The 23537-nt window shown below is 36.7% G+C and overlaps 1 protein-coding gene and 1 long non-coding RNA gene across 6 annotated transcripts in view; one reads left to right on the top strand and one right to left on the bottom strand.

Moving 5' to 3' along the window:
* Nucleotides 1-565: 565 nt before the first annotated feature.
* LOC131440564 (uncharacterized) lies at nt 566-23495 on the bottom strand. The gene is made up of 3 exons (XR_009231405.1): nt 23282-23495; nt 23027-23203; nt 566-831 (listed from the first exon to the last, which is right to left on the bottom strand). It is a non-coding gene; the product is annotated as an uncharacterized LOC131440564 (long non-coding RNA).
* The window catches only part of LOC131440558 (protein unc-13 homolog 4B), a 128121-nt gene continuing 120294 nt past the window's right edge, over nt 15711-23537 (top strand). Inside the window, exon 1 of one of the 5 annotated variants that reach the window (XM_058611943.1) lies at nt 15711-16252. The gene's annotated coding sequence lies outside the window, so the exon portion shown is untranslated. Of the gene's footprint in view, nt 16253-23192; nt 23314-23537 lie in introns of those variants that run through there. The other 4 variants (XM_058611941.1, XM_058611942.1, XM_058611939.1 and 1 more) reach the window with 4 other exon arrangements.

Here is a 23537-nt window from a genome sequence, read left to right on the forward strand (position 1 = left end):
ATGTCAAAAATAAACCCACCAAATATTAATGGTCGGCTTTTCTTAATTTTATGTGGTGACAAGATGATGAATTGTATAGAAAGAATAATGTAATTTGTTATTTATGTGTGTACGCTTCCTTTAGAAACATTACCAAATCCCTCATTTACATACCTCACAAGTTGTACCAAGAAATATCCATCGGTACAGCTTGTTCTAAATTACAATTTTACCGAAGTGCATAAATTATCAAATCGTCCGAAAAGTAGACCACCATTATAGAACCCTTGAGTAGCAACACGTGGTGTACATTCTACAGAACGTTTTCCACTTGCCTTCCGTGTTTGTTTTCTTTGCTTAACTGAAGCAAAAAGCCGCACACTGGCAGCTCAGCTGCTTGCATTTCGTGCTATGTACAAAATTGAGTGACATAGCACCGCCCTTAATATAATTGAAAATATGATATGGTTATGTGAACATATGTAACTTATAGGCTATGAGTTAATGTTTCTTGAAATATTTTAATTTACCCGTTTTATTCAAATAAAATTCATATATATGTAAATTAATGTATGAAACTCACCTCCTTCCAAAACATACAAAATTGACATTTCCGGATATCCAATGATAAAAATTCTGGGATTGAAGCAGTTTTCAGCAAATCCAAAAATACTAAAATTTCTATGCCCAGCGAGACAGGACACGCCTTCGCCACTATCTTTGTCTACCGCCCGGTAGTAACTTTCTTTTTTTGTTTCAATATTCATAAAAAGTATGTGGTTACCAATTCCTATTGCCAACGCTACATCGGCGATGAAACAAGCTACACGTATATCACGTACTTTTATCCAACTGCAATAGAGGAACGTAAAATTATTTCTTAGAAAAATTAAAGTAATTATTATTACTTGGATTTGACATTTGTCATGTGTTTGAGCGACATGTTGGTGACGAATTGATGGAACATTTTCCGCAAAGTTTACGTTGATCAACAAACGACGGCCGTTGCTACAGTGCAGCGTTGCTATTGGAGGAAAATATTGCTTTAGCAACAGTAAGCGATTCGATCACATATTTTTTTTTCATAAATACGTTTATTTCTTAAGGCAGTTTACATAAGTTTTTCTTCGCCGTAGCATCACTTTTACATAATATTCTTATCCTAATTTAATTCTAACATAGTCACAACGTTTTGCATTTATTAAAACATATTCTCTTATTACTTAAATATCATCTTAAGTAACTCGTCATGAATTATGAAATCTACTCGGAAATATTATTTGAACCAAACGATTAACTTCTATAAATTATAAAATAAACTGTTATTTTCAGACATTTTGTTAATAATTTCATAAACTGTTTCGAGTTTGTTTGTATCATTACATTATTTTTATTCTAATTTAGCTATTGGTTGAACTCATGGACGCAGCTGGGATCAGAACTAAGTCTTGAAAGGGGCCTTTATTAAATTGAAACTCCAGTTTTCTTTATGAAATGATAAATAAGTTTCATGTATGAAAGGTCACGACAAGCAAGAATGTCTCGAACTGGGATATTGGATAGTCTACCTTGGGTACGCAAAGAATTTATTAGTTGAGATCTGACATCACGATACTCCACGCATGTCCAAACGACATGATCAATATCTCGATAACCTTCGCCACAAGCACAATGATTAGTCTCGGAGAGCCCAATTCGAAGGAGATGTGCATCTAACGTGTAGTGATTGGACATGAGTCTAGACATCACACGAATGAAATCTCTACTCACATCCAGTCCCCTGAACCATGCCTTTGTCGATATTTTCGGAATAATTGAGTGCATCCACCGACCCAGATCATCTTTATCCCAAGAAGCTTGCCAGCTGGCAAGTGTTCTTTGGCGAGACGAGCTATAGAATTCGTTGAAAGCAATTGGTCTCTCATAAATTTCACCCTCAATAGCACCACGTTTGGCTAAAATATCGGCTCTTTCATTGCCAGGAATGGAGCAATGAGCCGGGACCCAGACTATAGTGATTAGATAATTATTGTTCAATATGTCGTTCAGGCACTGTTTTATTTTGCCCAGGAAAAACGGTTCAGTCTTGCCAGTCATGTTTGAGCGAATGGCTTCAATTGCACTCAGACTATCTGTGAAGAGGAAATAATGGTTTGGAATTAATGTGACGATTACACTCAAACTATATTGAACTGCTGCTAGCTCTGCTATATAAACAGATGCAGGTTCTTGAAGCCTAAATGAGGCCGAAACATTATTGTTGAACATACCAAACCCTGTCGCTTCTTCAATTCGCGATCCGTCCGTGTAAAACATTTTCTCAGAGTCAATATGCCTGAACTTACTTGAAAATATTTTTGGGATTTCCGTCGAACGTAGATGATCCGGGATTCCACGCACTTCGCGCTGCATGGATGTATCGAAAAATAAAGTTGAGTCAGGGACATTTAGGAGGCTGACACGGATAGGAATATATCTTGAAGGGTTGATTTCCTGTGACATATGGTTAAAATATACTGTCATGAATTTTGTTTGAGATCGAAGCTCGACTAGTCGTTCGAAATTATTAATTACCATGGGATTCAGCACCTCACATCTTATTAGCAGGCGTGATGAAAGCTCCCAAAATCGATCTTTTAATGGAAGAACTCCCGCCAGAACTTCAAGACTCATTGTATGTGTCGAATGCATGCACCCTAAAGCAATTCGCAAACAACGATACTGAATTCGCTCCAGTTTGATAATATGAGAGTTTGCAGCGGAACGAAAGCAAACGCATCCATATTCCATCACTGAAAGTATCGTTGTCTGATACAATTTTATTAGATCTTCCGGATGAGCACCCCACCAAGATCCTGTTATTGTTCGAAGAAAATTTACTCTTTGTTGGCATTTTGTTATCAGAAATCTAATGTGTCCTCCCCACGTGCATTTGGAATCGAACCACACCCCGAGGTATTTAAAAGTTAAAACCTGTTGGATCATTCTTCCCATCATATGGAGCTGAAGCTGCGCGGGATCATGCTTTCTTGAAAAGACGACTAACTCTGTTTTCTCCGCAGAGAATTCGATACCAAGATGAACAGCCCAATCGGACAAGTTATCTAAGGTATCTTGCAATGGTTTATGCAGATCAATAGCTTTGGGTCCAGTAACTGAAACCACGCCATCATCTGCCAATTGTCTTAGTGTACATGGGGTTACTAGACAGCTGTCAATGTCATTTACGTAAAAATTATAGGGACCGTGCACGATAACAAGTAGCGCCATTAGTGGCGAATAGGCGAAAAAACTCTACCATAGCTTTACACTGTTACCATATGTTCACGCTGAATAAAATAGTTAAAAACCTGTTTTAATACAACATAGTGGTGTAATGATCCTTTTCTCACATCAATCATATTCTCATATATAATACTGTGGTATACTATTAAAAATATTTCTCTCCGATTCTTAAAATAAACCAAAGAGATTGTTTGTGCATTAACTAGTATAACCTACAGAATGAAACAGTTCTCTGACATCGATGAGAAAACGAAGGGAGTTCCACTATTGTAGGTATTTCGGGCACTAGAACCCGAGAACATATAATCGAAGTTGGTTCGTATGGCCATCAACTAACATGATTTGAATTACAACCGAAAAATATGCTTAATTTTCGGTAGGAGCATAACATCACTCATTTGAACCTAAGATTAGGAATACCGGACTAAGTGTAAAAGTAAGTGAGATCCTTTTTTGAGTGTATGACTATTATCTGCCCTCGTTTTTCGAAAACCGGGAATACTTTCGAGACCAATTTAGAAAACGTTTTACTTTTTTCGTTTCGACTCTTCAAGTGACGTACACAATTTTTTACACACTTTGCCCTATCATTCCGGAATCGGAAGTCGGATCCGGATGAAATTTAAGAATTCCGTGTAGAACCATTCATAGACCTTTCATTTGAATCTAAGTTGGTCAACATCGATTAAGTCATTTTTACACACACACACAAAGATAGATTGCTCAGCTCGACGAACTGAGTGAAATGGCATATGACACTTGGCCAATTTTTACTAGTCGATTTTCAAGTGATTGTATAAACTTTCTATATGAGAAGGGCAAAACAGTTCAGCGTTTCAATAAAATGATTATTTGTTGTTAGCTTCGTGACTCGTATTTTCAATATACGTCAAACTGGCTACTCGTGAGATTGCTAGCATTTTTACGATTACAATTTATTTTCTTGCTATGGACCATCCTGTGAATTATTTGAACTTTTAGTTAAAATTTGACGGTCGGGCAGTTATTTTTTATCGAGTAGCTAAATTTATCTAAAACTGTGGCCCATTTCAAAGTTTGACGGATGGAAAATTATTTGGGTCTATTTTGTTCTGAAAATAAAGTAATAGCAAGTGGTGTAATGATTGCAATTCAGCGAAAGTAAGAACAACTTCGAGATAAACGTACTTCATTTAAAAAATATTTAAACTTTTTATTGGGGTATTTTCTTTGAGTGAAAGTATAAAAAGAAATTACACAGAAGCAATTTTTACTAATGGTCTGAAATTAGAATGTTTTGGCAAGATATTTTTCAGTGTTTCCGGTCAAGTCGATTGAAAAATCATTTAATGTGCTGAGAATATCGTTCGAGTGTTTGAATTTGAGTGAATATGACAAATATTAGACACAAATCCAACTGCAATGACAGAAAATGACGTGGCCGTATTTAGATACAGAATGAATAATTCGATTCAAAATTTAATAGTCAGTCGATGTTGAACAATCGTACGTACCACACGCGAATAATTCCATAGAGTTCGGAAAAAATCCGCAGAGAAATACGCTAGAAAGTATTTTCAAACTCAGTTTACAAGTTTTGCTATGGTCGCATTATTTTATCCACTCGCCGCCTCGTGCGCTGTCGTCGCCGGCCACTAAACCACGCCCTCGTGCACGGTCCCTATAGAGGAGCGGACTGAGGCATGAGCCTTGCGGGAGACCCATGTAACTATTTCTGAGTGTTGCCAAATCGCCATGTGAAAAATGCATGTGTTTCTCTGACAAAAGGTTGTGCAAATAATTATTTATAACCGCTGGGAGTCCATTTTGGTGAAGCTTGTCTGAAAGAACATCAATGGAAACTGAATCAAATGCTCCTTTAATGTCTAAAAATACAGATGCCATTTGTTGCTTTTGAGCGAAGGCAATTTGGATGTCAGACGAAAGTAATGCAAGGCAATCATTCGTCCCTTTATTTCTACGGAAGCCAAACTGAGTATCTGACAACAAACCGTTCGTCTCGACCCAAGTGTCGAGACGTCGTAGAATAATTTTTTCGAACAATTTTCTGATGCAGGACAACATCGCAATGGGTCTATATGAGTTGTGATTGGAAGCTGGTTTCCCCGGTTTTTGAATGGCGATAACTTTCACTTGTCTCCAGTCAGGTGGAACAATATTTTGCTCAAGAAACTTGTTGAACAATTCCAACAAACGTCTTTTTGCGAGGTTGGGCAGATTCTTCACCAAGTTGAATTTAATTCTGTCCAACCCTGGAGCGTTATTGTTACAAGACAAGAGTGCTATAGAAAATTCCATCATTGAAAATGGGTTATTAATAAAACCATTATTTGGAGGAGATTCCCGTATAATGCTCTGCGTAGGAACAGAATCTGGGCAAACTTTCCTAGCAAAGTCAAATATCCATCGGTTCGAGTATTCATCACTCTCATTGCCCACGGTACGATTTCTCATTCGTCTGGCCGTGTTCCAAAGAGTGCTCATTGAGGTATCTCTTGACAAACCTTCGACAAAATGTCTCCAATAGCTACATTTTTTGGCTCGAAGTATGCTCTTGTACTTGGTTTCTAAAACCATAAGTTTTTCAAAATTCTGAGGAGTTCCTCCTCCCCGTTTTAGAAACGTCTTGCAAGCATTTTGTTTTGCGAGTTTAGCCTCTGAGCACTCTTTGTCCCACCAGGGGTTGGGAGGCCTTCTGTTAGTCGTTGGCCCAGGAAAGCGTTTAGTTTGGGATTGTTCTGCTGCCTCCAGAATCGAACAAATGAGGAAGTCATATTCTTCAAGTGGAGGGAGCTCTTCCATTGAATTCAAAATACTAGAGATACTACTTTGGTATTTAATCCAGTCGATATTTTTTGTCAAATCATATGGAATACTAGCGGAAGTAGCAATGCAATTGCTACTGCTAATTGAGATGATGATTGGTAAATGATCGCTACCGTGTAAATCAGGCAGTATTTTCCAGGTGCAATCTAGTCGAATTGATGTTGAGCAAAGAGATAGATCTAATGCACTTGGGCGTGCCGGAGGTCTTGGGATCCGTGTCATGCTACCCATATTTAATACCGTCATGCTAAAATTGTCACAAATGTTTTGTATTAAAGATGATCTGCTATCATTGTAAACGGAACCCCACATAATACCGTGCGAATTTAAATCCCCCAGAATCAATCGTGGTGCAGGAAGGGCTTCAACCATTTCATTAAACTGTTGCTGTTCAACTTGTGCTTTTGGAGGAATATAAACCGAAGCTATGCAAATATCTTTGCCTTTAATGTTTATTTGGCAAGCAACAACTTCTATACTAGAAGTTGAAGGGATGTTTAATCTATAAAAGGAATAGCATTTCTTAATTCCCAAAAGCACTCCACCATACGGAGAGTCTCTATCGAGACGTATAATGTTAAAATCATTAAAATTTAAAGCTATGTTTGAAGTAAGCCATGTTTCGCATAAAGCAAATACATCACATTTTTGACTATGCAATAATATTTTAAATGAATCAAGTTTTGGTATGATGCTTCGACAATTCCACTGCAGGACAGTGATTGTATCATTTGCGACGGGTGATAAATTATCCATCAAAAGATACAAAACCTGAGACAATTGGCCATTGAGCTGATAACTGCTTCAAAAAGGTTCTAGCTATTGGAAGGAATGCCATTATGAGGGTCTTTAAGGGTTCAGATATATTGAATGCTGAGAAAATCCATTCAACAATTTCCGAAAACTTCAGTAATCCTGTTGGTGGCTGTGAAATGGAGCCCACTGGATTATTATCTTTTTCTGTACTAGATCCTGGATTGGTTTGTGAATTTGACAAACCAGGAGGCACAGTCTTTGGTTTTGACTTTTTTTGTTTAACACGGGGATCTTTTTTTGAAGATGAAATTTTAGGTGTCTTTTTTGGTAATTTGGAGGAAGACTTCTTTCTCTTAACTGACCCTTGGGTAGTGATAAACGAATTACCTTCACTATTTTCGTCAGAGTCAGAGTCCTCTGGTTCCTCTAGATTTGAAAACCCGTTTTCGGTTTCCAAAGGGGGGACATCAATGACCGTTTTAAGCATTTCTGCATATGTGCGCTTAGACCGTGCTTTTAAAGAAAGCTTAATTTTGTCTTTGTGCACTTTAAATGCAGTGCATACTGAAATATCATCATGAGGACTATTCCCACAATAAATACATTTTTCAATTATCTTGTTGCAATCATTATCTTTATGAGGCCCTTCACACTTAATACATTTTGGTTTATTACTACAGTAAGTAGCTGTGTGGCCGAATTTTTTGCAGTTCGTACAATTCATTACATTTGGAACAAAAAGCCGAACAGGGAGGCGAATTTTATCGACATAGACATGGGACGGCAACGCAGACCCGGCAAATGTCACTCGAAACGAGTCTGATGGGCGATAAACTTTTTTTTCCTCTTCATGAACTACTGAGTACAGTTGTTTGCACTCCAGTATTTTCACACCCTCAAGCATAGAGTTCTTGAAACGACCAACACCATGCTTGAGTAAATCATCTACCGAAAGACTCGCTTCGGTAACAACACCGTCAATTTCGACATCTTTGGAGGGTATGTAAACTTTATACTCTTTATTGAAATGTTCCGAAGAGACAATATCATTCGCGTGTTTCAAATTATTTACCACAACACGAATTTTATCGTTATTTACTTTTATGATCTCTTTGATTGAAGAGTATCGTGATGTCAAACCTTTATTAATTTGAAAAATGTTTAATGGCTTTGATATACGTCTAAAAAAGACTATCCAAGGCCCAGAAGAGCTCTCCTGATATTTTTTCGTTCGTGGGGGTATCGGATTCATGCTAGGATTTACGTCCATGGATTCATCCATTACATTAAAATTTTTAACTAAACTTTAAAACAAAATTTGAAACCAACACTACACAGTACTCAATCAAAAGGAAAAGAAAAAACTTCTACCTTGAAATTGTTGTCTATCTCCGTTGCACTGCCGTGTAGATCCTCGTTGCTCTAGATGTTCTTGTTGGATGTATCTGGACGTTGATACAATGCTGAAGCTCACTGTAGCGATAGAATATGATGTGATGCTACTGCTACCTGACATCCAGCACCACTCGAATTCCGATTTGCTTTCGTCTTCGCCAGCTGTAACCAGCGCAGGTCACCGGTGTATACCTGCGTGTTGTATGGCAGTGGAAAGACCGAGTTGTCTTGTCTCCTTCTTCCTAGTGCTCCGCACCGATATGCTTCTGCACCGAAGTGCCTTCGCACCGGTGTGCCTTTGCACTCTCCTGCTTCTATGTGCCTTTGCACTCTTCCTCTTCGATGTGCCTTTGCACTCTCCTGCTCAGCACTTGTGGCTGTATATTGCGGCCTGGGTAGAGTTTGGGAAACGCCCTTTGTTGTTTCCTTCACCAGCTTGGCCCAGCACTAGGGCTCTCTTATGCAGCACGACTATACGTTTTAACGGCTGCTGCCAACAGGTTTCTACCTGTAGTTCAACCGTTGTCGTATTTAACGCGTGTAAACCAACCAGCGTTATTAAACTGTACGCTTCTATACACAACCTTCTCGGTTGAACGGCTATTACTGAATGATCACATATTTTCGTTCATTTCTATTTATTACAGGAAGACCAATTTTGTGAAATCAAATTCAAAGGAAATTTCATTGAAGTATGTGGAAACGATATATTTTTGAAGCTTCGAGTTTATGTAGTTGCCTTGGAGGAATCGATAAACATTTACAAAAATATGCCCAAGTACAGAATAACGATCTTTTAAAAATGGCCATTAAACGTTTCAAAACGTCCTAAACGTCGGTAGGGCTACCATTAGACTCGGTTCGTCGAGATCACAAAATGTCTGTGTGTGTATGTATGTGACAAATAATGTCACTCAATTTTCTCAGAGATTACTGAACCGATTTTCACGAACTCAGATTCAAATGAAAGGTCTAATGGTCCCATAAACTGCTATTCAATATTATCCCGATCCGACTTCCGGTTCCGGAATTACAGGGTGATATGCACCAAAAACAGGGAAAAAATAGTCACACACGTTTCTCAGAGATTGGCTGACCCGATTTTAACAAATTTAGATTCAAATGAAAGGTCTCATGGCTTTACACAAATTTTTCTGAGTTTTATTTGGAACCAACATCCGGTTCCGGAATTAAAAGGAAATATGTGCAAATTTATGGGATAACATGTACTCAATTTTCTCGGAAATTTCTTAACCGATTTTCACAAACTAAGAAGCAGATAAAAGGTCTTGAAATTCTTTAAAATGTCCCTGAAAAGTTAATCCAGATCCGTCTTCCGGCTCCGGCATTACAGTGCGATTAGTGAAAATTTTCAATTTCATGAGTATTTTTTCACCGGCGATGGCGAAACGAAGTGCACATTTTTATAAAACTTACTGCTAAATTTATCTAGTTGGCAGATTTCATTGGTTAGTGAATACAAAAAATTTCTTGGGGACTAGGTTGCAATTGAATTTCATCATGCTTTCATAGGGTAAAGTATGTTTAAAATTTCCGCACCGTCATTCAGAGAGGGTAAAATTCTAATAAATTTGTCTCAAAACTGATTTACCTAGTAGGCTGTATTAGTTACTTATTAAACGGACCGACTTCAGCTATACTGATTCCAAGTTTTACAAGTTACGCAAGCAACAAAACACGTTGTTTTTACCGGTCATTTTTCTCAGAGTTGGCTAAGCCGTTTTTAACAAGTTTGGCTCATTTAAAAGCTTTTGGATCAAGTTTTAAGGTCAAATGACTGGCACTTCTGGTTCCGAACATATTATGGTATAAGTGACGTAAACGAGAATGACTCAACAAATTTCGATAAACATAGGCGTATTTGAAGGCAAACAATGTCAATCAAATTTGGAAGAGTAATGGTGAACACTTCCGTTTTGAGAGATGCAATGTTGTATGTGACGTAACCGACAAATCCCAGTGTTTTTAATACAAATTTCCCGGAGATAAAAGAATCGATTTCGAAAGACTTAGAGCCCATAGGACTATTATTTGATAAGCTCACAATACTAATGGTCGAGAATGAAATATAAATATTTTAAAGAGACTATTTGACAGGCAAGAGAAAGGCATTATCACACCACTAGGTGGATTTAAAAAGGTGTTTTGATAATTTAGGGGTTAACCTAATTTGTGCATAGGGCACATAACAGATTTCTATTTTTTATGTTTCGTCTTCGACTCGTCAGTACATAACAGTTTATGTTGAACTTTACTGTAACCTAGTAGTACAACAGCGTTTATGTTGAACCAGTGTCTAGCCTAGCGGTTTATGTTGAACTGCTAAGTTACATAACAGTTCAACATAAACTGTTATGTACTGACGAGTCGAAGACGAAACATAAAGTATAAAAATCGGTTATGTGCCCTAGGTACAAAATAGGTTAACCCCTAAATGACCATCACTTGAATCGGTCAGTTTAAGCCGAACCTCGTTTACGTTCGGCACGACAGTAAAGACGTTGCACTTCGATGCAAATAAAAAAAGTGTTCTGTAAGTAACAGAAACTTTATGTCTGCCTAGCGGCTTATGTTGAACTACTAGGTTACATAACAGTACAACATAAACTGTTATGTACTGACGAGTCGGAGACGAAACATAAAGTATAGAGGTTTTTCGAGCTTTCGTACACTATTGCCGGTATTTCCGAAACCCCAGGTGCCAGGAACCGGCATAACTGAAATCTGTTCGTTTGGCCAGCAGGGCCAGCAACTAGCATAACCTATAAATTAAAACAATTTTGAACAAAATTTAGAAGAATTTTTACGCTTTTTGAATTATCGCTCTATATGAAAGGTTGCAATTTCGTTCACACTACTCTGTATTTGCGGAATCGGAAGCCGGATCTGGATAAAATTCTACATTGACTTATGAAAACATACTACTTTTCATTTGAATCTGAGTTTGCGAAGGTCGGTTTAGCCATTTCTGAGAAATTGAAGTGATTCTAGGTTTGGAGCACACGAGCACTTTTCCGGTACTTCCGAAACCAGGAACGCTAATTCGGTATGCTTAAAGTCATCGTATTTGGTCATAAACTAACCATACCTGCCTAATTTAAGAAATAAATGGATATTTGAATGTATTTGGATTGAATTTTCCTTTGTTCGGTTAAGCGATTTCTGAGAAAATCGAGTGCATTTCTCTTCATTTTTTGCACATTTACCCCGTTACTCCCGAACCGGAAGTTCGATCCGGGCAAAATTGAAAAGCAAGCTATGGGACCAAGAGACCTTTCATTTGATTCTAGGTTTGTGAAAATCTCCGAGAAAATCGAGTGCAAGAATTTGTTACGTACACACCTAAATACACACACATACCGACATACAGTCATTTGCTCAGTTTGTCGAGCTGAGAAAAATGGTATATGACATTTGGCCCTCCGAGTTAAAAAGTCGGTTTTCACGGTGATTACATAGTCTTTCTATATGAGAAAAGCAAAAACACTGTTCGTTCAGGACCACTCTCTCCAATAGTTTATGTTTTGCCATAAGAGCAAGTATAATATTCTTTCTACGGATTGTGATTGTGATTTCCATAACATTTTACTTTATTTTGCAGTGATATTGATTTCTATGGAGTGATATTGATTTCTATGGTGTTGGTTCCGATTACATCCCCATTGTTTATTGTAAGCCAAATAATCAGTAACATAATATAGCAGCAGAGAAGATTATTAGCACACTTATAACTGGCCAGCCTTATTCAGGGTTGTTACGGTCGCGCGGATTTCGCGGTTTTCGCGGATTTCGCGATTTTCGCGGATTTGGCGCGGTTTCTGCTAAGATTTTGATGCTATGGCGCGGATTTAGCGCGAATTTCAGAAAACATCATTCCATAAAATTCTTTGCAAATTTTTGAAACTTGTGAGTTTTATGAAACCCTAAAAAATTAAAGATGGGCGAACGTTTCAGCAATTGGTCGAGATGGCCGAATTTTCCATTGATAAAACTAAAATTTACTAGAAGGAGGTTCTAGCCAATGTTTTCTTCAGTGGACAAAATTTCGATTTTATGCTTTTCGATCTCGAGTGATACAAGTTGCTATTTCAACATTTTGCACCCAAGGATATTGATGTCAGATGGAAGATATCGTCTCAGTGATAATACATTCAATAATGCAAAGATTGCGATTTGCGATGCGATTCTTCAATAATATGGTAACAAATTTTGTGTATGATAAAAATCGAATTCTTAAAGCAAAATTTACACGACATGCTTACGAAGCGAAGTCTGACAATAAAAGAAACGAAGAAGTTCTGGGATTCTATTCGTGGTGATAAGAAAGTGTTCTAATAGTTAGTTGGTTCCACTATCCAACATTTTCAATTGTTCTTTCCGTTCTGGAATTTTTCCTGAAATATGGAAGAAATCATATGTGAACAAGGGTATAGTATCCAACTACTTTGGAATTGTTGCTTTGTGCGCTGTATCGAAGCTGTTTGAAATTATAGTTCTGGATTTTATAACACATAGTTGCTCTGACTACATGTCAGAGACTCAGCTTGGATCCATGCCAAAGCTTTCAACTTCCCCTGCTGCGTTCGACGAAATAAATCATCACATAACGATCTCCAAGTTAGGTAGACTGGGATTAAATGGATCATTTTTTAATTGGCTTCGATCATATCTAACTGGTAATGAAATGATAGTGAAAAAAGGAGCCTGTTCAACCTCACCAAGTGCTGTTACATCTGGAGTTTCTCAAGGAAGTCACCTTGGACCGTTCATAATTTTATTGTATCTCAACGATTTAAATTTTTCGATCAAGTGTATGAAACTATCGTTCGCTGATGACTTTCGTATTTCATATTTCAAAATTGTTTAAATGCCACTAAATGCTCCGTCGTCTCTTTTTGTAGCAAAAAGTCTGTATTCAAGTTCGACTATAATATGCCACAAACTGTTCTCGAAAGCGCATCGTCTGTTAAGGACCTGGGTGTTCTGGATGCAAGTTAAATTTTAAAGAGCACATAGAACTTTCAATTGTTACAATTTGACATTCGACGTCGTAGTTTTCCTATTTTTTTCTTCGGATTCCCTATGTTAGAACTAATTATGGATATAACGAGCTCATTGCTAGCATGTTCCGCATATTTAACAAATGTTTCAATTCTTTCGACTTTCATTTATCACGTAATGTTATCAAGAAATCGTTTCTTATGTTACTGTCTCATTAGATGTAGTTACTATAGAAGCACTAGATTTAAGCAAATGTATCATTTGGATGATTTTGATCTATTGATGCAAAAGATGAGGAGTTTTTATGCCTGCTGGAGAACAAATTTGACAGAAACTAATTCCAGTGGGCTTTTCCCTGATTCAAATAAAAGAAGAAAAGATGATTTCCTCCTCAGACATTCAGAGTGAAATCTGACAACAAAAGAAGGCGCTATTATAATTGCAACTGATACTAAAAAGAGTGAATCAGATCATCCTGATGTGGTCTACCTAAAAATTCTTCTTACCAAGAAGGAAATGTTTGCCGAGCAAAAAGATGTCGAAACAAAAAACAAATATCTTCGATGAAATGTGTAAGCATTTTTATTTTTACTGTAACATTTTCCGTACATCAGAGAGTATTAATTAAGGATCAAGAATAAACCAAGTTAGCTTGTGTATTACGTACAATTTATTCAGTACGTATGTTATAGATTAATATATGCAGTGCAACGAGTTTATTAAAGTGACTTGCAGGATTGAGTTTCAAACAATCTTTTTTAACAATAATTTATTCTCGAATGCATGTTAAGCCTGACATTTTGTATGATATATCAGTTTTAAACAATTTTTCACCAACGTTTGATGGAAAATTGCTTACATTTTATGAATATAGATTTTAATCCCTTAATAAAAAAAGTTGACAACACTGCTTCAAATCATTTGTATTAGATTGCGCTACACAAAATAAGCAAAACTAAATATTTTCTGTTACAAAAGTAGTAAAAATAAATAGTTTTACGACAACATGCCATTTCCATTGCCTTTCGCGTGTTAAATTAAAGGTTCCTATTTTACGGGTTTACTTATAAAAGCTACGGAAAAAAATTCTGCAAGAGGAAATCCATATAGGAATGTGTTTGTTGCTAATCAAATGTGTCAGTGGAAGTAAGCGTTAACTGAGACAATTTTTCTCGAGCAGTTTTAAGGAAAACCGAAGAGTCCTAGACTAAGACACTTTTCTTGAATTGCAATTTTAAGCAGAATGAACTGATTGGTTTATTTTTCAACCATATGGAAGATTTATTGATTAAAATCAGTAAAATAAGCGCCGGAATTTGTTTTTACGCACATATTGTTGACATTACTCATACGCTTGCAAAAAGTCTTGCTCCTTAACTAAGGGCATCGAAAAAGATGAAGAATAAAAATGAAATCGTTTTCATTGGGTTTCTCGAAGTAACGTGCTGTATGCGGACTTATTTATTGTGTTCATATGACAAACTTATGCAGATTTTTAAACTATATTTAAGTGAATTTTCAAGTACTGCGGAAAGTATCACCTGCATAAAAATAGTTGTCTAACGCTTCACTCGAATTTTAGTTTTCAACTTCGCGCGGATTTCGCGTGTTTTAGTGTTCGACTTCGCGCGGATTTCGCGCGTTTTGATTTTGAAATTTTTCGTAACAACCCTGCTTATTGCTTCCGCTGTTAAGTAGGTTATTTATGCGCCATTATCTATTATCAACGGTACGGGTTGAAAAATTTGGTCAGGTTTCGAGGCTTTTTCGGGTACGGGTAAAGATTTTAATTTTTTCTCGGGTACGGGTCGGGTTCGGGTTTGTAGTAAAGATTTATGTCGGGTTCGGGTCGGGGACGGGTAAAAGATTTTTATTTTCGATCGGGTACGGGTCGGAATCGGGTTTGAAAAAATACGTACCCGATCGTCTCTAGAGACCACTCACCAGCTCTTGTTCGTCTAGCTTGAAACCTTAGAGGTTAGTTTTATTCCTAATCAGTTAAGGAAAGCGAGCTACCTGACTAAAAACAGTCCTAAAAAAAGTGAATGGATCTACCTTAGATACTCTGACATTATCTCTCGTTAACTGGTGTTTTTACATTTTATTAATCAATATCAATTAACAGTAATAATTTTCGAAAGAACCTATTGGATTGTCAAGTAATTTATTTGCCAATTTCAGAGGCACTCCCCTATGTGTATGAGTCATACCGATAACTCGAGCAACATGTGAAAATTTAAATTTGCATAAGCATTGTAGTGTTAGTTGCACTTGTAGCCAAATTAACAAGTGTGGTTGTTCGTACGCTTGGTTCTTTTACGGTATTTCTATAAAAATCTATTGCTATGGTGACTACGGAACCATAACGTCACGGGTGGTTGGTACAGCACCACTGCTACAATAAACGTTATACCGTGGCATGCTCGACTCAATGGGGCCCAGTTACGGTCGGTGTGCGCATGGTGATTGTTTACGTTTTGTTAGTTAGTCGATTCCAACAGGAACCACCATCTATGAACGTGCTGGACATTCCCCTATCGTGCTAGAGGTACAAATGATACAAGAAAGGAAAACACAAAATTTGAACCGACGACATACTCATGCAGGTTCCAGCGAAATGAAAAAGTTAATTAATATCATTCTAATTTAAACTGCGTCAATAACAAGTGCAACCCGCGCGCTTTGGTCCGCCATTCGGATTCAAATACCACCATACGAAAAGATGATCTCTATTGAAAAGAGCGATACTCGCACCGCAATAGTATTCTATCACATGTTTCTAGAAGTTGAATTTGGTTTATCTCGAATTGGATGATGAAAAATGATAAGACTGAAACTAACAATGTTATCCGATTCCGTACGTTATGTCTTCGTGAAGTGATATTTTTGTAATGTGTATTAGGATAAATGAATCTGATTTATTTCACCTATAGTAATTGCAAGGATTTGAATCAACGATTGATGTAATGAGTATTAACCCGTCTGTGAGGTAAGTGAGATTTAACGTAAAATGATACATATTCCCTAGTTCGCAAATAATATCAGCATGGGTACCCGATTAGATGGTAATAACAGAATTATAACAACTGGAAAAGATTATTTCAGAAATATTTTGTAGCAAATTTTGAAATATTTCTGGCTGGTAAGCTGTTAAAATAACAAAAATCATAACGAAAAAGACTCTAGCGGGAACAAAACAGTAACAGATTTTGAAACGTTGGTATCACAATTATTATTGAATTTGATATATCTATAGATGTCCGAAAGCAAGAATTGCTAACAATAGTTGTAATAAATTAGATAGCAAATTGAACACAGAAAAATTATATCACAGCCAACTTTTAGCATCGTTTCAATATAAAATTGTTGAATGATTTTTTTCATTAAATGAATAATTTATTTAGTGATCTGGTTTCTTCTTTTAGTTTTTTGAAATTCTGATCATTATATTTCGATATAAAGCAACGGAAGAACTCATTTTTCCAATAAGTGAACGTTATCATGAGTCTTGCAAATGAAAATAAAACATCATAACTGATTTTGTTATTATATTGTTATCATAAGTTTTAATTTTCAACTTTTTTCATTTGGTAAATATCTCAAAATAACACAAATTGTTATATATATATATCAACTGTTGATATACTTGTGTTATGATTTTGTTATGTGCATCTGATCGGGTAAGAGTTTAATTTACTTTTTATGTTTGTCCGCATATATTTTTCCATGATATATATGTAAGATTTTATAGTTAATATGTGAATGATGTTACTTACTAGTTAGAATTCTACTGACATAATATTTAGATTTGTAAATTACCCATACGATATGACTTTAAAATTTCCAAAAATGTTTGTCACGTAAGTTGTGTACTTTCTTCGGATTAATTTGTATATTTATATACACAATATTTACACATACGCTGATGTGTGTCTCTGTGGCTTAGTCGATTAACGGACGAACTTTGTGTTCCAACGATTTTCGGTTCAAGCCGCCGCTGTCGCTATCAATATTATTTTGATTTATTTTAAAAATTTTACCAAGTGCCGCTATGGACGAGGCTTGATTTGTTTGTTTGTTACGGCCAGCCTGATCTATGCTGCGTTTCACAGCGACAGCATGTTGAGTATGTTCAAATCAGATTCAAGTCATTCTTGTAAAAAGCTCAGTAATTTGACGAATAAGGTTGTGTCATATGTAGATATGCGTCACCTATTAAAATCGTTTTTTTTTGTTGTGTACCTATATGCACTCGGTATCTATTTGCCAACGCAAATTTTTCTCCACAAGTATTTTATCAAATAACAAATATAACAAAATACTTTCACAATAAAAATATACTGATAGATAAACTAATCATCCGAATGTTTTACTAATGCACCTGCCGGTAAGAGATGTTCGGGTAAGCATATCTTTCAAACCCGAACCTGACCCTACCCGATCTAAAATAAAAAACTTCTACCCGTACAATGACCTTAAGGTTAAAACCTTTATAATCGAAACGAAACAAAAATACCCGTCGGGTTCGGGTTCTGGTCGGGTTTAGGGTACGAATACCCGAAAGGCGACCATCTCTCCTACCGGTATTTTTTGCTTTTCGATTTTTAATTTTCACATAAGAATATGTAAATAAATTTCATGTTATGGTCAGCTAGTAAGCTGCATACAATTTCTATTCTTGATGTTTCATTTGCTGATGATCCTTATGATAGAAATGGATTGAAATCATTTAAGCAGTTACACCACTGTTGAAAAAAAGAGGACTTTTTTGGGGAATTATTTTGGGATCCAAAAAATGGAGCAATCCGAATTAATATAAAGCACTTTTTAATTATTTTTACGTTTCGTCTTTGACTCATCAGTGCAGAGCAGTTCAAATTTAACTGCTTAGTGCTAAACTCGGCAGTTCAATTTGAACCGCTAAGCAGACGTAAAGTTTCTGCTACTTACAGAACACTTTTTGTTTTGCAACGGAGTGCAATGTCTTTTCTGACGTGCCGAACGAAAACGTGTTTTCGACTATTCTGGCCGATGCAGGTATGGTCATTTAGGGGTTAGCCAAATTTTGTGCTAGGGCACATAACCGTTTTCATTATTTTTACGTTTCGTCTTTGACTCATCAGTGCAGAGCAGTTCAAATTGAACTGCTTAGTGCTAAACTCGGCAGTTCAATTTGAACCGCTAAGCAGACGTAAAGTTTCTGCTACTTACAGAACACTTTTTGTTTTGCAACGGAGTGCAATGTCTTTTCTGACGTGCCGAACGAAAACGTGTTTTCGACTATTCTGGCCGATGCAGGTATGGTCATTTAGGGGTTAGCCAAATTTTGTGCTAGGGCACATAACCGTTTTCATTATTTTTACGTTTCGTCTTTGACTCATCAGTGCAGAGCAGTTCAAATTGAACTGCTTAGTGCTAAACTCGGCAGTTCAATTTGAACCGCTAAGCAGACGTAAAGTTTTGAGTCAAAGACTAAACGTAAAAATAATGAAAACGGTTATGTGCCCTAGCACAAAATTTGGCTAACCCCTAAATGACACTTTTTAATGTTTTTTTAAGTACAAAAAAATGATCAGTTTTAAAAATTGAAAAACAAAATGGCGGCTTGGTGGCATTTCCGCGAAAGTGCTGCATTGTGACAACCGGAAACATAAGTCAAGTAAATCCTGACCAATCGATTCAAAAATTTTACAGAATATTCTCGATAGTTATCTCCTCAGCGGTACGTAGGGGTAGAATTGTAAACAATAGTCAGCTGATCTATTGTCGCATTGCATGAAGGACACAACTGCCCTCTCTTTAAAAAAAATTACACCGTTCCACTTCACAGATCGCGAGTAATTGTGAACACGCTCTTATGTAAGAGACTGTGTATAATACTGTTGTATTATATTCCCCATAGCCCACCTGGGTTCGATTCCCAACCCGGCACATGAGATAAGAAAGTTTTTCTGGTCCGAAGAGGTGAATGACCTTAAGGTTAAATACTCTTTAAAAAGAATTTCATAGAGATTGTTCGTGAATTTTTTGATGATTCTATACGATTCTGGCATCGTACTCTAAACGACAGAGTAATTTTTTGTTGAATTCGAAAATATGCATTATTTTTTGGTAAGACCCCTTTTATTTGACCCTAAAATTGGGAATATCACTGAAAAAAGTGAGTGGGATCCGTTTTTGGATTATAGCACCTGATATATTCTGGTATTGCTGGTGTGTCCGGAACTAGAAACCGTTAACCACTAATAATGGCTATCGGTTTGTGGAGTTTAGAGTCCAGTTTAGAAAATTTTAAACGGTTTTTCTTTTGCTGCATTAGTGATGGTATAACATTTTTCACACACTTTCATTTGAATCTAAGCTTGTCAAAATCGGTTGATCTACCTCTGAAAAAACCTAGTGTGATTAATTGACACATACACACACAGACATTGCTCAGTTCAACGAATTGAGTCGAATGGTATGTGATTTTTTACTAGTCGATTTTCAAGTGATTGCATAACCTTTCTATAAGAGAAAGGTAAAACTAAATATATAATAAACTAAATCTTGAAACGCATTTAAAATTTTAATTATCGATTCAGGCAACCCCGAGAAATTTTGATTACACTGCGATTTATCGGTTACTTTACCAATAGGATTACATCGGCCGAAACGGAAAAGTTCGCAGTAACCCTTTCAAACTTGATCAACAGTCTCATAGTAGCTTTAAAATAAGTCGAAGTTTATCGAAATTCGTTGGATCATCTCCGAGAGAATTAAGCCGACAAAATGTGCTTATATTCGGTTATGCCACTTATGCCATCATACCTTCGGAACCAGAAGTTGAACTTCAAACTTGATCAATTGCATAAAAGTAGCTTTCAAACGAGTCTAAGTTTGTTTAAAAAACAAAAAGATAAATAAATAAATGTTAAAGAACGGCGAATTTTAAGGTTGTTTAAAGAAGAAGGACACTATAATGCCCCCATTGCACGAAAAATTGGTAAATCTGAGGAAGTGGTGCTGAATTTCCTTAAAAATGTTCAAAATATGGTAATAAACATCCTGCCCAAGGTCCTACTAAAGTTTCTTTGAGGTAAAAAGTACCATACGTTTATCACTTAAGGCAGTTTACTTAAGTTTTTCTTTGCCGTAACTTTACATTTACATAGAATTCTTATCCTAATATAATTCTAATACAGTCACATACAGTCACAACGATTTGAATTGAATAAAACATATTTCTCTTAGTTTTCAATATCATAAAGACTGTCCCAGAAAGTATGACCGCACTTTGATTCCGCTGTAAATAATTCACAATTGTTAGATATTCAAATTTTATTCGATATACTGATAATATTAGACTACAACAATAGAATATTATTCTCAACATTTGCTACTAACTATTGTAGACTAGCTGGCGCACCTTCTTGCGAACGTTCCTCATTAAATTCCGTACAGACTTCTTGGCGACCAGTTTTGACACTTTTTTCCAATCTTTTTCGAACTGTTAAATGGTTTCGGCTGCCGAGACATGTTTCCTAAGATGTGCCTTCGTTAATGCCCAAAATTCCGCAATTGGTCGAAGTTGTGGGCAATTTGGTAGATTGATGTCTTTTGGGACGAAAGTGACTTTTTTGGTAGTATACCATTCTACCGTTGATTTCGAGTAGTGGCTTCGAATCATGGGTAGAAGTCGTTTTTTGTAAACATTACTTGATGTATATTTCGCTGTGCATTGAAGCAGTGGTGATGGAGGGTTTCAAAATCTTACCGCAGCTGCAAATTGCTTGCCAGATCATAGCTTTCTTACCAAATTTTTCGACTTCAATCGATGTATCGGACCGGTTTAACACTTGCCCTTCTCTCACCGTATGATATTGTGGTCCTGGCAAGGATTTGTAATCGAGTTTCACGTAGGTTTCGTCGTCCATGATTATGCAGTTCAAATTTCCAGCAAGAATCGTATTGTACAGCTTTCGAACCCTCGGCCTGATCGATGCTTCTTGTTTCGGAATACGTTTTAGTTGTTTCTGTTTCTTATAGGTTCGAAGATTCAAACGTTCTTTAGCACGAAGAACATTTGACTTCGAAGTGCCCACTTTTTTGGCCACATCCCGAACTGAAACCTCCTTCTTTTGCTCGAACGCCTTCAGTATACGTTTATCCAACTGAGGGTTAGCAGGCCTTTTTTTTCGACCCGTTTTCGGTTTATCCTCAAAGGTGTTATCCTCACCGAACTTCCTGATTGCATTTCGCACGGCTTTTTCACTTACTCCTTCCATTTTTGCTATCTTTCTCATTGACAGTCCGCGTTCTGTGCTACATTTGTACACAATTTTTCGAAGTTGTTTTGCTGAAAGTCCACGCATTTCGAAACAAACTAATGAAAACGAATAAACAACTGCACAAGTGATTAGAGAAAAGTGTAAACAACAGGACGCAGCCATAAAAATTGACAGATTCTGAACCATTGCGAAATGGCAGCGGTTTTTGGTTGCGTCCATACTTTCTGGGACAGTCTTTATTAGGTATTTCGTCATTGATTATTAAATATACTCAAGAATATTATCTGAACCAAACGATTAACAGCAGTTATTTTTTACATTTTGATGATAATTTCATAAACTATTTCGAATTTGTGTCATTACATCATTTCTATTAAAATCATAAAAGGGTCAATTAATAAATTGAAACTCCAACTGTCTTTATGAAATGATAAAGAAGTTTCATGTATGGAAGGTCACGACAACAAGAATGTCGCGAACTGGGACATTGGATAGTCTACCTTGGGTACGCAAAGAATTTATTATTTGAGATCTGACATCACGATACTCCACGCATGTCCAAACGACATGATCATTATCGCGATAACCTTCGCCACAAGCATGATCAGTCTCGGGAAGTCCAATTCGAAGGAGATGTGCATATAACGTGTAGTGATTGGACATGAGTCTGGACATCACATGAATGAAATCCCCACTCACATTCAGTCTCCTGAACCATGGCTTTATCGATATTTTAGGAATAATTGAGTGCATCCACCGATGCAGAACATTTATATTCCAAGAAGCTTGCCAGCTGACAAGTATTTTTTGGCGAGATGCGCTATAGACTTCCTTGAAAGCAATCGGTTGCTCATAAGTTTCAACCTCAATAGAACCATGTTTGGCTAAATTATCGGCTCTTTCATTACCTGGAAGGGAGCAATGAGCCGGGACCCAGTCTATAGTGATTTGATAATTATTAATCCATATGTCATTCAGCTACTGTCTTATTTTATTAAAGAAAAACGGTTCATTCTTGTCAGCAATGTTTGGCTGAATGGCTTCAATTGCACTCAGACTATCTGTGAAGTGGAAACAATGGTTTGGAGCTAATGTGACGGTTACACTCAAGCTATAATGAACTGCTGCTAACTCTGCTATATAAACATATGCAGGTTCTTGAAGCCTAAATGAGGTCGAAACATTATTGTTGAACATACCAAACTCTGCTGCTGCGAAATACATGCAAATGTAGAAACAGTTTGTGAGTAAATGGGTGAATCGTTTTAAAGAGGTAAAAAATGTCGACGACTTTCCAAATTGCGGCTCTGTCGGTGGACGAAAAAGTGATTTCTGACCTGTTTTTAGAGAATCCGACATTACGCGAAGGTGCTTCCAAATTGACCAAAAAAAGTTTAAATATATCGTTCGGAGCTGTTCGCAGATATTCGATCGCAAATTATTTGAAATTTCGAGATGGATAGTGGAGCTGAGATGAATAAAAGTACAATTACCTTACTTCCCCGTCGCTCAAACATTTTTCTTTGCCGTTCTTTACATTAGTCATTTTACTTTCGGGTATGAATCGAGTAAAAACAGGCTGGGTGAAATGCATTACAACTTTCCATCATGTTATGCCTGTTCCCGCCGTCAACAGTATTCTTTATTTGAAGGAAGTTGTTTTCTGCATCCTGGAATTATGGAGTTTTCCGCTTCAGTTTGTTGATAGTCTTTGTGCATTAATTTGTACGATGAGAGCAAATACCTACGTGAAATGCAATCATTTTACCCATCTCGCTGTGTTCGTATCCCTATCTGAAACGATTGTTATTTTACATAGGATGATTCATGTATCATATTCTCTATAACATTTGTCATAGTGCAGGTCATTTACTCTATCCACTATCTATAGCATTCGCAAAGAAAAGCTCGAAAGGAAAATGTTTTCCATGAGTCATGATATGATTGTAGTGCTACCTTTATATCAAGTATATTTTCTGTCTATTAACTCATTTGACACTCTCA

This window comes from Malaya genurostris, chromosome 1, assembly GCF_030247185.1.
Source record: "Malaya genurostris strain Urasoe2022 chromosome 1, Malgen_1.1, whole genome shotgun sequence".
NCBI classification, from domain to species: Eukaryota; Metazoa; Arthropoda; class Insecta; order Diptera; family Culicidae; genus Malaya; species Malaya genurostris.